Raw genomic sequence first — 14,946 nt, forward strand, 5'->3', positions numbered from 1 at the left:
TATTATTTGAGGACTCAGAAATGCTGGACTGTTCTCACAACCACCATGTCAGGCTACGCAGAGAAGCTATTGAAATCCAGAAACGTGTGGACAATTTCAACAGAAAGGAGGAAACCATAAGAATGAACAAAATCTGGCTACCAGTGTTTAAAATCTCTAAAATCAGAACAGTAAATGCAGAACAAAACTCAGCAAACAGCAGAATTCCGGACATGAATCAATCAGGGCCAGTTGACAACTTCCAACAAAGGATTCTCCCAGGCAGGAAGCAGCCAGGCTTTGATGCTGAAAGGCTTTTCAATGCCAATCAAGGTGATTAATTACAACATTCACTCTTGCTTCAAACAGACAAGAGTTCTTTCTCTCACCCTGGACCTTATTCCACAGATACATAAACCTCTCTTGACTAGTTTCCAACAGACCTCACAACCTCTTAGGATGCCTGCCATAAATGTGGGTAAAACCTCAGGAGAGAATGCTTCTGGAACATGGCCATACAGCCCGGAAAACTAACAGCAACCCAGAATGAGTGCAGTTTGGGAGCACATGCATTGCTATGACTCAATGCGACCGAATCATGGGAGCTGCAGCTTGTTGAGGCATCAACACTCTTTGACAGGGAAGGCTTGTAAAACTGCAACTCCGTTGTAGGAATCCATGGTGGTTCAAGCGGTTTCAAATTGCATTCATCCCACAGTGGAGATGCACCCCAATGAAGGGGAAATGCTCAAGGAAAAAGCAATGAGGGTGAAGGCAGTGAAAAAGACTGTGCAGAGAGAGAGAGAGGCTGCAAATCCATTGCTAAAAAGCACACACATAAAGAATCATATCCCTATGTATTCTTTAAGAGTATCTTCCTTCCCTTCCTTCCTTCCCCTTCCTTCCTTCTTTCTTTCTTCTCCCTTCCTTCCTTCTCCTCCCTTCCTTCCTTCTTTCCCCTTCCTTTTCTTTCCTTCCTTCCTTCCTTTCTCCCTCCCTCCCTCCCTTCCTTTCTTCCTTCCTTCCTTCCTTTTTTCCTCCCTCCCTCCCTCCCTCCCTTCCTTTCTTCCTTCCTTCCTTCCCCTTCCTCCCTTCCCCTTCTTTTCCCTTCCTTCCTTCTTTCCCCTTCCTTTTCTTTCCTTCCTTCCTTCCTTTCTCCCTCCCTCTCTCCCTTCCTTTCTTCCTTCCTTTTTTCCTCCCTCCCTTCCTTCCTTCCCCTTCCTCCCTTCCCCTTCTTTTCCCTTCCTTCCTTCTTTCCCCTTCCTTCCTTCTCCTTCCCTCCCTCCCTCCCTCCTTCCTTTCTTCCTCCCTCCCTTCTTTCCTTCCCCTTCCTTCTCCTTCCTTCCTTCTTTCACCTTCCTTTCTTCCTCCCTTCCTTCTTTCCTTCCTTCCTCCCTTCCTTCTTTCCCTTTCCTTCCTTCTCCTTCCCTCCCTCCTTCCTTTCTTTCTTTCTTCCTCCCCCCCTTCCCTTTCCTACTTCCTCTCTCCCTTCTTCCTTCCTTCCTCCCTCCCTCCCTTCTTCCTTCCTTCCTTCCTTCCTTCCTTCCTCCTTCCACCCTTCCTTCTCCTTCCTTCCTTCCTTCTTTCACCTTCCTTTCTTCCTCCCTTCCTTCTTTCCCTTTCCTTCCTTCTCCTTCCCTCCCTCCTTCCTTCCTTTCTTTCTTCCTCCCTCCCTTCCCTTTCCTACTTCCTCTCTCCCTTCTTTCTTCCTTCCTCCCTCCCTCCCTTCTTCCTTCCTTCCTTCCTTCCTTCCTCCTTCCACCCTTCCTTCTCCTTCCTTCCTTCCTTCTTTCACCTTCCTTTCTTCCTCCCTTCCTTCTTTCCTTCCTTCCTCCCTTCCTTCTTTCCCTTTCCTTCCTTCTCCTTCCCTCCCTCCTTCCTTCCTTTCTTTCTTCCTCCCTCCCTTCCCCTTCCTACTTCCTCCCTCCCTTCTTCCTTCCTTCCTTCCTTCCTTCCTCCCTCCCTCCCTCCCTTCTTCCTTCCTTCCTTCCTTCCTTCCTTCCTCCTTCCACCCTTCCTTCTCCTTCCTTCCTTTCTCCCCTTGTCCAAAGCCTATTCTCTAACAAAAGCCTGCCACTTCGGAGCCACTTTGGGAGCCCTCCAGTTTCCGAGGGCATTGTCTGCCAAACTCACCCGCAAAGAACAAGTCCGGACCTCCGCGTGTGTGAATGGAGAGTGGCTGCCGCTCGTCTCTCCCTCTCTCTCGTCCAAAGGCAAAAAGCAGAGCGACCGGGATGAGCCAACCCCAAGGAGAAAAAGCGTCAGGATCCCGAGCCCGACCTCGAGGGAAGGGAGAGGAAAGCGGTCTGAGTCCAAAGGCTCGGAGCCCGGTCAGGTTGGAAGCGCTCGGGAGCCGAAGGGAAACCTCCCCGCTTCCTGTGACATCAGTGCAGCAGACCCCGCCTGTGCCAGGATTGAGTTACTACTTTCTTCCTCCAAGAGCACACACATACACACACACACTCGGGAAACCCGAGCAAACTCCTGCACTCCTTTTCTAATATGTTAAAAGTTCTCTGGCCAGCAGAGCGTTTGTTTACATCCGTTGCTCTGTGTATCTCTGCTCACAAGGTCAGGTGTTTGGGAGGATTTCTCTCGGGGCATCCCCACTATAGTTTGACCCCATTTTCACTGCTATGGGATCCTAGGTTTTGTGGTTTGGTGAGGAACTAACACTCTTTGGAAGAGAAGATGAAAGACCGTGTGAAATTATATCTCCCAGGATTCTATATTCTATATATTCTGTGTGGTGGAAGCTCCTTCTTTGGAGTCTTTTAAGCAGAGGCTGGATGGCCATCTGTCAGGGGTGCTTTGAATGTGATTTCTTGTTTCTTGGCAAGAGGTTGGACTGGATGGCCCATGAGGTCTCTTCCAACTCTATTATTCTATGATTCTATAATGCCTCCCGGGGCTCAGTGCATTAAAGCACTGAGCTGCTGAACTTGCAGACCGAAAGGTCCCAGGTTCAAAACCGGGGAGCGGAGTGAGCACCCGCTGTTAGCTCCAGCTTCTGCCAACCTAGCAGTTTGAAAACATGCAAATGTGAGTAGATCAATAGGTACCCGCTCCGGCGGGAAGGTAACAGCTCACTATGTCATACCGGCCACATGACCTTGGAGGTGTCTACGGACAACGCCAGCTCTTCTATAATGCCTCCGGTGGCTCAGTGTGTTAAAGCGCTGAGCTGCTGAACTTGCAGACTGAAAGGTCCCAGGTTCAAACCCGGGGAGCGGAGTGAGCGCCCACTGTTAGCTCCAGCTTCTGCCAACCTAGCAGTTTGAAAACATACAAATGTGAGTAGATCAGTAGGTACCGCTCCAGCGGGAAGGTAACGGCTCTCTATGTCATACCAGCCACATGACCTTGGAGGTGTCTACGGAAAACGCCAGCTCTTCTATAATGCTTCTGGTGGCTCAGTGTGTTAAAGCGCTGAGCTGCTGAACTTACAGACCGAAAGGTCCCAGGTTCAAACCCAGGGAGCGGAGTGAGCACCTGCTGCTAGCTCCAGCTTCTGCCAACCTAGCAGTTCGAAAACATGCAAATGTGAGTAGATCAATAGGTACCGCTCCAGCGGGAAGGTAACGGCAGTCCATGCAGTCATGCTGGCTACATGACCTTGGAGGTGTCTACAGACAACGCCGGCTCTTTGGCTTAGAAATGGAGATGAGCACCAACCCCGAGTCAGACACGACTGGACTTAACGTCAGGGGAAAACCTTTACGCAGTAATATTATGTTGCAATTACTGTATTTACGAATTTAGCATCAAAAATCATGATATATTGAAAACATTGACTACAAATATGGCTTGGATAATCCAGAAACTTGGATAAGCGAGGCCTGGATAAGTGAGACTCTACTGCATTTGTTGTAGTTTCACTTAGACCAGTGATTCCCAAAGTGGGTGCTTTCAAGTCCGTCAATTTATGGCAAGACTATTAATTTCTCAATTTTCTGAATGAATAATCTTAATGAATAACACTATGTAACATGATTTTTGCTCCTGGGTTATAAATGTCATTTTCTAATTGGTTCTGTCATAAAAACATGGGGAAAGTTTATCCAACTGCAGAAACTTTGTTTTCACAGGACATCCTGCCACACATTTTGCTGTAGCTTTTTCAATGAATTATCTCATCGGGTCTCTACCGATTCACTATAGTTTGTGGCAGCCACAAAAACAAAGTTTTTGGAGTACTTTCTAAGTAAGGACTGCACAATTAAACAGGATATAAAACTTTCAGACCAGGAACAGATTTTTTTCCAAATTTTGTTACATAGTGTAATCTGAAATATAGCTCACAGCACTTGGTGGTTGGTGGTCTCTGATCCAACTATTAACCAGGGCTAACTCTACTCAGCTTCCACAATCAGATGGGACCTCTTTTGTGTGTGTGTGTGTGTGTGTGTGTGTGTGTCAAGAGCAGCTTGAGAAACTGCAAGTCACTTCTGATGTGAGAGAATTGGCCATCTGCAAGGACGTTGCCCAGGGGACGCCAAGATTTTTTGATATTTTACCATCCTCGTGGGAGGCTTCGCTCATGTTCCCGCATAGAGCTGGAGCTGATAGAGGGAGCTCATCCACGCTCTCCTTGAGTTGAATTCAAACCAGCAACCGTCAGGTCAGTAACCCAACGTTTAAGTCAGTGGTCTGCCAGCACAAGGGTTTAACTCATTGTGCCATTGGGCTCCTAATGGGATCTGGTGGCTTCAGGGAATTGACACTGCAATCCACAAATGGTCTGCATGGATGTTGCCTTCAGGTTGACTGTTGACTTATCACCCCATGTATTTCTCAGTTTTCTTAAGAAATGCTTAGCAGTGGTTTGTACCCAGGCTCCTGTGCTTGTTGTATGCCTTCTTGTGCTTGTTGTATGCCTTCAAGTCACCCCGATTTATGGCGAGCTTATGAATGTCTCGATTTTCTTTAAGGAAAACTCAGAGTTGGTTTTGCCAGTTCTTCCTCTGCAATAGAGTCTGCAGCTCTATCTTCCTTGGCAAACTCCCACCAAAATACCAACCAGGGCAGATCCAAGATCAGGTGAGATCTAGTCCCCATTTAGGCCCTTTCGTACCAGGTACAACACCTAAATACAAGTGCTGAGCATCTCATGACCAGATGCACATAACAGAATAAACACATTCACAGGCCAGGTTGTAAATATGGTTGCTTTAGCTTTGATGGTTCTGTAGAAAAGGGAATTTCAGCAGGTATTGCTTTGTCACTCAACCTGCTTTTTTGTGTATCAGGAGCGACTTGAGAAATTGCAGGTCGCTTCTGGTGTGAGAGAATTGGCCATCTGCAAGGACATTGCCTAGGGGACGCCTGGATGTTTATTTATTTACAGTATTTATACTTCGCCCTTCTCACCCCGAAGGGGACTCAGGGCGGATCACATTGTACACATATAATGCAAATATTTAATGCCATATAACATAGAACAGAGACAGAGACAGACACAGAGGCAATTTAAACCTTCTCCAGCTTCCAGCTTCCAATGGGTATGCTTGATTCCGGCCACTGGGGGAGCAGCTGCTTTGTCATCCACTGCAACGGCAACTTCCTCATTCCAACGGCGGCTGGATGATTTTATGGTGTCGTAAATTAGCCTCCCCACATATAAGTGGTACCTAAATTTCCTACATAATAGATGCAACTATCTTTCGGGTTGCTTAGGTCAACAACAAGCAGGGGCTATATTTTATTTTTAATGGTCGGGTGCTCACCCCGACACGGGCTGGCCTCGAACTCATGAGTGATTTATTGCAGCTGGCTGCTAACCAGCCTGCGTCACAGCCCGGCCCCCATGTTTTGATGTTTTTACCATCCTTGTGGGAGGCTTCTCTCATGTCCCCGCATGGAGCTGGAGCTGATAGAGGGAGCTCATCCATGCTCTCCCCGGGTGGGATTCGAACCTGGCAGCTTTCAGGTCAGCAACTCAACTTTCAAGTCACAAGGCTTTAACCCACTACGCCACCGGAGGCTCCCAACCTGCTGAAAGTTCCTCTTTTATGCAACCATTCAGGATACAGGATCCTTAATGTAGATAATATGTATGTATACATCAAAATTATTGTTACTTGATTATATCTGCTATGATCTGTTGTTCTGTTATGTACCATAACTCTAATAAACTATTTACCTGGATAAAAAAGATACAGAATCCATCTCCAGTTTTTATTTTGGCTATTCTACAAGGGTTATCCAGAAAGTAGATTACGTTTTGGAATTAAAAATGAACAAAGTATAGGAAAAAACATTTACCATATGTAGTTGAAAGCCACACCCAAATACCACTTCCCAACATTGTCACCATTCAAATCTAGGCACTTATCATAGCGATGAATGAGCTTGGCAACTCCTTCCCCACAAAACTCTGCCGCTCTGAGGCCATCTGACAGTGGCAATGTTGACATGGACAGTAAGGTGACAGTTCAATGGGTTAAAGCAGTCTCAGCCTGACTGAACCTTTTAGAGTCCACATGGCTGCCACTGTGGGTTATAGACCGTGTATGTGACCATCCTCTGGGCTAGTCCAGAGTCTTTCTGCTCCAGCCTGACCTGGATTAAGTGGCCAGTATAAATGTGCCTTGAAATACTGTCAGTAGATGAGCACCTCCTCTACCATTCCAAAATCCCCATCACAATTGTACCCCCAAGTCCTGAGCCGCACATGATAACATCATCATCATCAACAACAACAACAACAACACTTTATTTATAACCCGCTTCCATCTCCCCGAGGGGACTTTGAGGACCAAGGGGACCAAGCCTGATCAAAAGATAAAACAATACAACAACATATATAATTAAAACAATAACAGTAAAATAACATTTATAAAATACATAGCGAGCATCAGGACTAAACGGTGGGGCTATTAAGAAATTATAGGGAAGACAGGCATGTGCAAAAACACAAGGCAATGAGATTCAGGAATAAGGTAAAGTGCTAAGGGTTTGGGCAGCAAATAGTTTTAACTGCCTGATGATCGGAAGGCCCTTTTTAGGCCCCATCTATGCTGCCATATAAAATCCATCTTATCTGTTTTGAAATGGATTATTTGGCAGTGTAGACTCATATAAATATAATGTGGATTATCTGTGTTGTTGAACAAAATCTGGCTACCAGTATTAAAAAACTCTAAAATCAAAACAGTAGATGGGAACCAACACTCTGAGGGCAGAGGAGCCCCAAGGACAGCTAATGACTGAACAAAGGATGCCCTCCAGGCAAGAGACAAAACCTTTCCAATGCTAATTAGGGTGATTAACTGAAACATTAATGCTGGCTTCCCAGTGACAAAGGACTCTTGCCACACCCTGGACTCTCCACAGATATATATATATTTTCCTTTCCTTGCCTAGTTTATCCATGCCTCACAGCCTCTGAAGGTGCCTGCCATAGATGTGGGCAAAACGTCAGGAGAGAATACTTCTGGAACATGGCCACACAGCCCGAAAGACATACAACAACCCTGTGGATTATCTGCTTTGATAATCTGGATGATATGGCAGTGTAGTTGGGACCTCAGTTGCAAAGAGTTTAGCATTAATCACTTGATTACCATGGTGGCTGGCCCACAAAGCAGATGATGCTTGCATTAACATCCTTTCTTTTTAAATTTTGAAATCATTTTCTACTCAGCAAGCATGTGTTTGGTTATACAAGCCCATGGGATGTTTCCTTTAAAAGTACACACAGCTTCTTTCATTGCAACATGGTCCTTGTTCCGCAGTGAATGTATTCAGTTTAGCCTGAAGACATCAGCAGCCAACTCTGTTTAAGTGTGATTTGTGGCTTGAGTATTGGACTAAGCTTGAGTATTTGAGTCCTCACACAGCCATGGAAACCCACTGGGTCATTTTGGGCAAGTCACAGTGTCTCAGCCTCAGAGGAAGAGTGACCCTCCCTCTGAAAAAAAATCTGCCAATTATGGAAACTTTAGAGTTTCCATTGTCAAAAATGTCTTGAAGGCACAGAACAACTTCTAGTTATGATGGTGCTACAACTGAAGTCTCTCTTATTACACAATGTAACACAATTTTTGTCCCTGGGCTATAAATCATTTCTGAATTGGTTCTGTCATAAAAACATGGGAAAAGTTTGTTAAACTGCAAAAACTTTGTCTTTGTGGTATGCACAAAAGGTTAAAAATGGCACATTGAAAGGTTTTAAATGTCAGCCACAAAAAATGAAGTTTCTGGAGTACAACAAAGTAAGTACCGCACAATTAAACACTTTCAAACCAGGAAAAGAATTTTTTCACATATTGTTACATAGTGTTATAGATGCAAATGTGTGTGTGCATGTTTGTGTGGTTTGCTCTCTTAACAGGAAATGAAGAAGCAGTTGGAAATATGGAATTGCAGACAGGAGAGGAGAGAGTGTGTGCTTTTCAACTGAAATGAGACAGATGACCTTCTTCAGTCACCAGCCTCTCCCATGAAATCACAAAGCCAGGGCTATCAAATTATGTAGCTTTATTCGAAATTGAACCCATAATAAGGAAATGGCTCCATTTCAGTCCAATGACAAGGAATTGTATGGATTTGAGACTGTCCCTTGGCAAGTGGACAAAGAAGTGCCACCAGGGGAATTAGTGTGATATAGTAGGTAAATATTTGGCTGTAGCGGAAAGAAACCAGGATCCAGTTGTCCTTCAGAGCCAAATTCTAGGTGGGGTGGATGAAGTTCCCAGGTAGATATTGGAACATGAATCTGTTCCAGCACTGGCAGGAGCTAGCCTGTCTTCCATTTTATTTCCCTCTGTCTGAATTGTCCTCACAAGTTCCATTTGTCTTGGACCTTGTATTATACACATACTAGATGCCTATACTGGAAACGCTAAGAATCAGAAGAGACGTAAAAGAAAACGCCAGGCTGCTGTTCCACATCAAGGTGATGAAGACAAATGTGGTCGTATTTAGTAGTAGAATCAATCATTTCTCTTCAGGACTCAATGTGCTTTCTATTTCTTTACCCTATTTCAATTAATTTTTCAAACCAGTATTTGGACCTAATAAATTCAATTGGAGTCAGAATTCCAAACCCTATGTGTTCAATAGTGATAGTTCTGTTTCTAAAAGACAGCATTTTGCAAGCAATTTAATGAATCTTTTTTTTTTAAAGATGACAAAACTTAATTCTGCATTCTACCAAAAACAAACTGCAGTTATTATATGTTTTATTTGGGGCCAATTTATTATCTGTAAGAATATGTATGTATGTATATGTACAGTATATTCTCTGCTTGCATTACTCTTTAGATCTTTTTGCAGACAGTTTATGTGGACTAAATTTGATCACTTTTACTGGTGCAATTTTATAACATAGGGTGCATCTGCACTGTAGAATTATTGCAGTTTGACATCCCTTTCACTGCCTTGGCTGGATACTATAAAATCATAGGAGTTGTAGTGTTGCAATGTTTTCAGCCTTCTCTGCCAAAGAATGTTGGTGCTTCACAAAACTACAACTCCCAAGCTTCCATAGCATAGAGCAGGGGTCCTCAAACTTTTTAAGCCGAGGGCCGGTCCACAATACTTCAGACTGTTGAGGGGCCGGATTATCATTTGAAAAAAAAAATACAAACAAATTCCGATGCACACTGCACATGTCTTATTTGTAGTGCAAAAACAACAACAATGAAAGAACAATACAATATTTAAAAATAAATACAATTTTAACCAACATACATTTATCAGGATTTCAATGGGAAATGTGGTCCTGCTTCTGGCCAATGAGATAGTCAAGTTAATTAGGGTTGTGGTTGTTGTTGTTGTTGTTGTTGTTGTGGTTGTTGTTGTTGTTGTGTGCCTTCAAGTCATTTCAGATTTGGCCGAGCCTAAGTCTAAAATGTATTTATTTATTATTTATTTATTTACTGCATTTATTTACTACATTTGTATCACACCCTTCTCACCCCAAAGGGGACTCAGAGTGGCTTACAAATTATATGTACATACAATATATTATATTATTAGCATAGCACAATATTAGCATTATATATTACTATATTGAACTATACTGTAATATTATTAGTAATATTATATGTAATATAGAATATATAATTAATACTATTATATGGTGTTATATTGTTATAGTGTTATATTGTATTACATTATAATATTATTATCAATATTATATGTATATACAATATATTATATTATAAAACTGAGGGCGGGGGCCAGGTAAATGACCTCGGAGGGCCTTAGTTTGGGGACCCCTGGCATAAAGCCATGGAAGTTAAACGTGGTGCCTAACTGCTCTCCTTCAACAGCAGTGGTTTCAACCTGTGGGTCGCAGCCCAGCAGTGGGCTGTGAGAACGAAATTCAGTCGGCAAACCTCCTTCCTCTTTATTTATTTTATTTTATTTTACTAATTTTATTCCCGCTTCTTTCTGGAGAGCTGACCATTGCATTAGATAGACCACCTCAGCTCTAGATTATTAAACATGGTTTTCTGTGGGTGAGCAGATGGCGACTACTGGATGGCATATGTTCTGTATCAAAAACTAGAGCTGATGTGGTCTATCCAATGTAATCTTCTGAATCAGAACCTCAAATAACTAAACCAAATCTAAAGTTGACCAAAAACTGCTTCATAATCCTTTTGGTACTAATGTTGGAGAGTGATTCCTGGTCAAAGTGGTCCTGGTCAAGGTGGTTACTGTTCAAGTGGACCCTTGTCAAAGTGGGTCCTGGTCAAAAAAGGTTGGGAACCACTGTTCTACAGTGTAAAGGCAACCTTAGCTTTGGTTTACGTAGCTATTTAGGCATTTTTAAAAGAATGTTCCTATATACATAAAGACACACATACATATGTACACACACATGTATACTGCAAAAGGCCCAAAATATAGAACAAGAAGAGAAAAATATGAGTAAGAAGATTGCTGTTATTGGCCATTCCCTGTTCTCAGATCTGTATGGGCATTTTAGTCTCCACCTCTATGAAAAAATATGTGGAAATAATCCCTGCTGACTAAAGTTAGCAGGATTTATCTCTTCTTAAACTTCATCGATCAAAGTGGGATTTTCTTCTTAAGTAAAACATGGCTAGAATTAGGCTGGCAATTTACCAGATAGTTGTTTAGTCTCTAGGAGCTCGGGAGCAACTTCAGCCTATGAGCAAGTAAGGCTTTCACACACAGGACCCATGAGGGTCAGCAGACAAGGGAATCCCCATACTATGTTGCATTTCCTTATTTTTAGCACAGATTAAAAGACTCTTGCATGGGAAGATCCCAAAGCTCTGAAGTTCAAGTGTCTCCTTGAAAATGTTGCAACATTCCCAGGCTGACACACCCACTGTGTTTGGGAATGTCGGAGCAACTCAAGCCATGCAAATTTGTTGGCTAACCTCCATCTCCCCATAAATACTTGTTGTCAGGATTCTGAAAATCAGCCTCCCAGTCTCAGCATTCTACCAAATTTGTATATAATAGTCTGTTCCCATTTTATTTCAAGGATATAAGACTTGTTAAAATGAGTACATTCATTTGTTGTATGCATTCCTCCCATTCACTAAACGACGCTCGTGTGCATTTTAATTGTGCATTCATGTTTTATGTCCTTTACTTACCTCCAGATCTCATCACATATGTCACAAATGTGTGGATTTCTGCCATTCAGTGTTTCATAAGGTGCAAAATATATATTTTTGTGTCGGTGTGAAAACCAAATGGGCTACTTTCCAATGCTTAATTATAGCAAAGACTCATTTTAGTATTATCATAGACTTAAATCTTGGTCTTCACTCATTTTGCTCCTTGTCTTCTAGTAATAGAAAAAGCTGGTGTTGATAGTATTGATGGTGTCGAACCAGCATAGATGGTGTAGACCAGCATAGCAAGTGGAATGCTTGGACCGGGCTGTGGCGCAGCTGGCTAGTAACCAGCTGCAATAAATCATTACTGACCGAGAGGTCATGAGTTTGAAGCCCGGGTCGGGTCAAGCCCCCGACCATTAAATAGCCCGGCTTGCTGTTGACCTATGCAGCCCTGAAAGACAGTTGCAGCTGTCAAGTAGGGAAATTTAGATACGCTTTATGCGGGAGGCTAATTTAACTAATTTACATCATCATAAAAACTGCCAGCAAAACACGAGGAAAGGAATGAGGAAGTACAGCCACCAGTGGACAGTGAAGCAACAGCTCCCCCTGTGGCCGGAATCGTGAAGCTGGAAAAAAAATGTTAAATGCCTCTGTGTCTGTCTATATATGTTGTTTGTCTGTTGGCATTGAATGTTTGTCATATATGTGTTCATTGTAATCCGCCCTGAGTCCCCTTCGGGGTGAGAAGGGCAGAATATAAATACTGTAAATAAATAAATAAATAAATAAGTTGCAGTCCAAGAACACCTTGAGGACTACAATTACCATCACAGTATTAAGGCTGGGAGGTAGCCTACAACTTGGTAGATGTCAGGATTAGGTAGCAGGTCCAGTATAGATAAGTACCATTGACAGCTCAGCTTTCTTATGAACCTACCAGCTCTGGAAGTGATGGACTTGGAAACAAACAAGTAAATGAGTATCCTAGGGTACAATGAACCAGAATACATTACAGACCAAGTCTAGGGAACTTCAGGACTTCTACCTGTTCATGAATGGCAGGAATGAAGAGTCCATCAACATCTGAAGGAACACTTGGATCCCAGTCCTGATATAGAGAATGATACATTTAGCACTGAGAAACTCTGGTATTAATTGATTTTTTTTGCCTAGGATTATACAGAAATAAATAAACAGCAAAGTTTATAGCATTATTTCAAATTTTCTCTAATGGAATTAAATATCTACATAACAACCCACAGAGATGGTTCAGACTGGAAAGCATAACTGGCCCGCAGTCACCCAATGAATTTTATAATTTATTGAATGTTCAAGATCCCAACTCAACTCTTTTAACTATTCTACTATTATCAACTCTCCTACGTGGAAAAGCAATGGATCGAAAGATGGAACATATATAATTAAGTCCCTGTTGGGTTGTCTTCTTGATATTTGATATATAAGGGAATTGAATCAGATATACTTCTAGGGTAGCATAGATTTTTCTGTGGAGTGTAATCCTTTCATTATGAAGGGATTTATTTTTATTTCTTTTCTTTTTTGAGGCTAAAATTTATTTGGAAATTCCAGACTGTGGGTAAGTCAAAATCCATTTGATTTGCTCAACAGATAATATCATACTTTTGTAATAGGCAGCAAGAGAAGGAAAAGGCCTCTTGTATAAGAAGTTAGGAACCGTGAAGGGACAGAAGGCATTGGAGAAACAAGCTGGTTGGACCTGGCAACTCCCCTCTGAAGAAATCTTGCCAAGAAAACCCCATGATAGGGCTGACTTGTAGTCCTCATACATTGGAAACAACTTGAAGATACTCAACAGCAACATTTCAGATGATACTTGGTATCTCGATTTTACATCTGTGTATAACTCAAGAACAAGCTCTTACATGGATTGCCCTTGAAGTGCATGAACATTTGCATTGTATGAAAGGCATAACTTTTAATCGCTGAAATTATAAGTTTCCTACATTTAAATTAGGAATGTTGCAATACTTGGCTGTTGTTGGAAAGAAAACAGCATAATTTCTCAAACCTCAGTTAGAACTTGTCCACAAGGTTTACATAGCCACTCTATTACACTGCTACAAATCAAATACGATCTATTTTTCATGTATAAAAGATTTGGGTCTGCGAAGATTTTCAGCTCATGCTCAGGCCAACAGACCACAAATAGAGATCTGATACAAAGAGGAAGCTGAAAAATGACTTGAGTAGTTTTGAGAGATCAATGCGAAACTCAATTCAGAAAGAAAAAACTGGTTAAACTGTATGATGCTGCCATCTAGTGTGTGAGTATTAGGCATCTAGTCAAATATGAGCTGCAAATATTGGAGACTGGTTTACAGCAGTATTATAATGCTCACCATTTGAAAATGTTAATGCTGCAATTTCTTTTTCTAAAAATGATGAGATGTCAGCATTCAGAATTTTATAGGACACTTGACACATACTTATATCTCAAAAGGAGAACTTTGGAATTAATATAATCTGTGCTCTGATTTCTCCTTGTGTGCTTTCATTACGGATGCAAATCCTTGCTCGTTTCATTCTTGCATGTTGATAGAGATGCTCTTCTTAATTTTTAAACAATGATTTTCAGTAAAGCACAGTATTTTATTGGTTTTTCTGTATAACCACCTCTGAACACAAATGAAGAAACAAAGGTCTAAAGTACAGTAGAGTCTCACTTATCCAAGCCTCGCTTATCCAAGCTTCTGGATAATCCAAGCCATTTTTGTAGTCAATGTTTTCAATATATCGTGATATTTTGGTGCTAAATTCGTAAATACAGTAATTACAACATAACATTACTGCGTATTGAACTACTTTTTCTGTCAAATTTGTTATATAACATGATGTTTTGGTGCTTAATTTGTAAAATCATAACCTAATTTGATGTTTAATAGGCTTTCCCTGAATCCCTCCTTATTATCCAAGATATTCCCTTATCCAAGCTTCTGCCGGCCCGTTTAGCTTGGATAAGTGAGACTCTACTGTATCTCTCTTTTTTTGGCATACCATTATTTTTCTGTTTCTCTTGGTCTTTATTTCTTTTCTTCTTAATAAGATGGTAAAGAAAGGACATGTTTCTTCTTTAGAGAGATCTGAACTGATCTCTCTAAAGGAGATTCCACCTGAACATCAGGAAGAACTTCCTCACAGTGAGGGCTGTTCGACAGTGGAACTCTCTCCCCGGGGCTGTGGTGGAGGCTCCTTCCTTGGAGGCTTTTAAGCAGAGGCTGGATGGCCATCTGTCGGGGGTGCTTTGAATGCGATTTCCTGCTTCTTAGCAGGGGGTTGGACTAGATGGCCCATGTGGTCTCTTCCAACTCTACTATTCTATGATTCTATGATTTCTGAACCCCAAATAGTTGTCTTTTTCTTACTTTGTTTT

General features: G+C 42.0%; 1 protein-coding gene and 1 long non-coding RNA gene across 4 annotated transcripts in view; both read right to left on the bottom strand.

Moving 5' to 3' along the window:
- The window catches only part of calcrl (calcitonin receptor like receptor), a 116,370-nt gene extending 114,000 nt beyond the window's left edge, over positions 1-2,370 (bottom strand). Inside the window, exon 1 of the mRNA XM_062963455.1 lies at positions 2,113-2,370. The gene's annotated coding sequence lies outside the window, so the exon portion shown is untranslated. The remainder of the gene's footprint in view (positions 1-2,112) is intronic.
- Positions 1-14,946, bottom strand: part of LOC103280023 (uncharacterized) — a 1,071,411-nt gene that overhangs the window by 674,435 nt on the left and 382,030 nt on the right. The gene's annotated exons all lie outside the window — the stretch shown is intronic.

Source organism: Anolis carolinensis, chromosome 1, assembly GCF_035594765.1.
Source record: "Anolis carolinensis isolate JA03-04 chromosome 1, rAnoCar3.1.pri, whole genome shotgun sequence".
Classification (NCBI taxonomy): domain Eukaryota; kingdom Metazoa; phylum Chordata; class Lepidosauria; order Squamata; family Dactyloidae; genus Anolis; species Anolis carolinensis.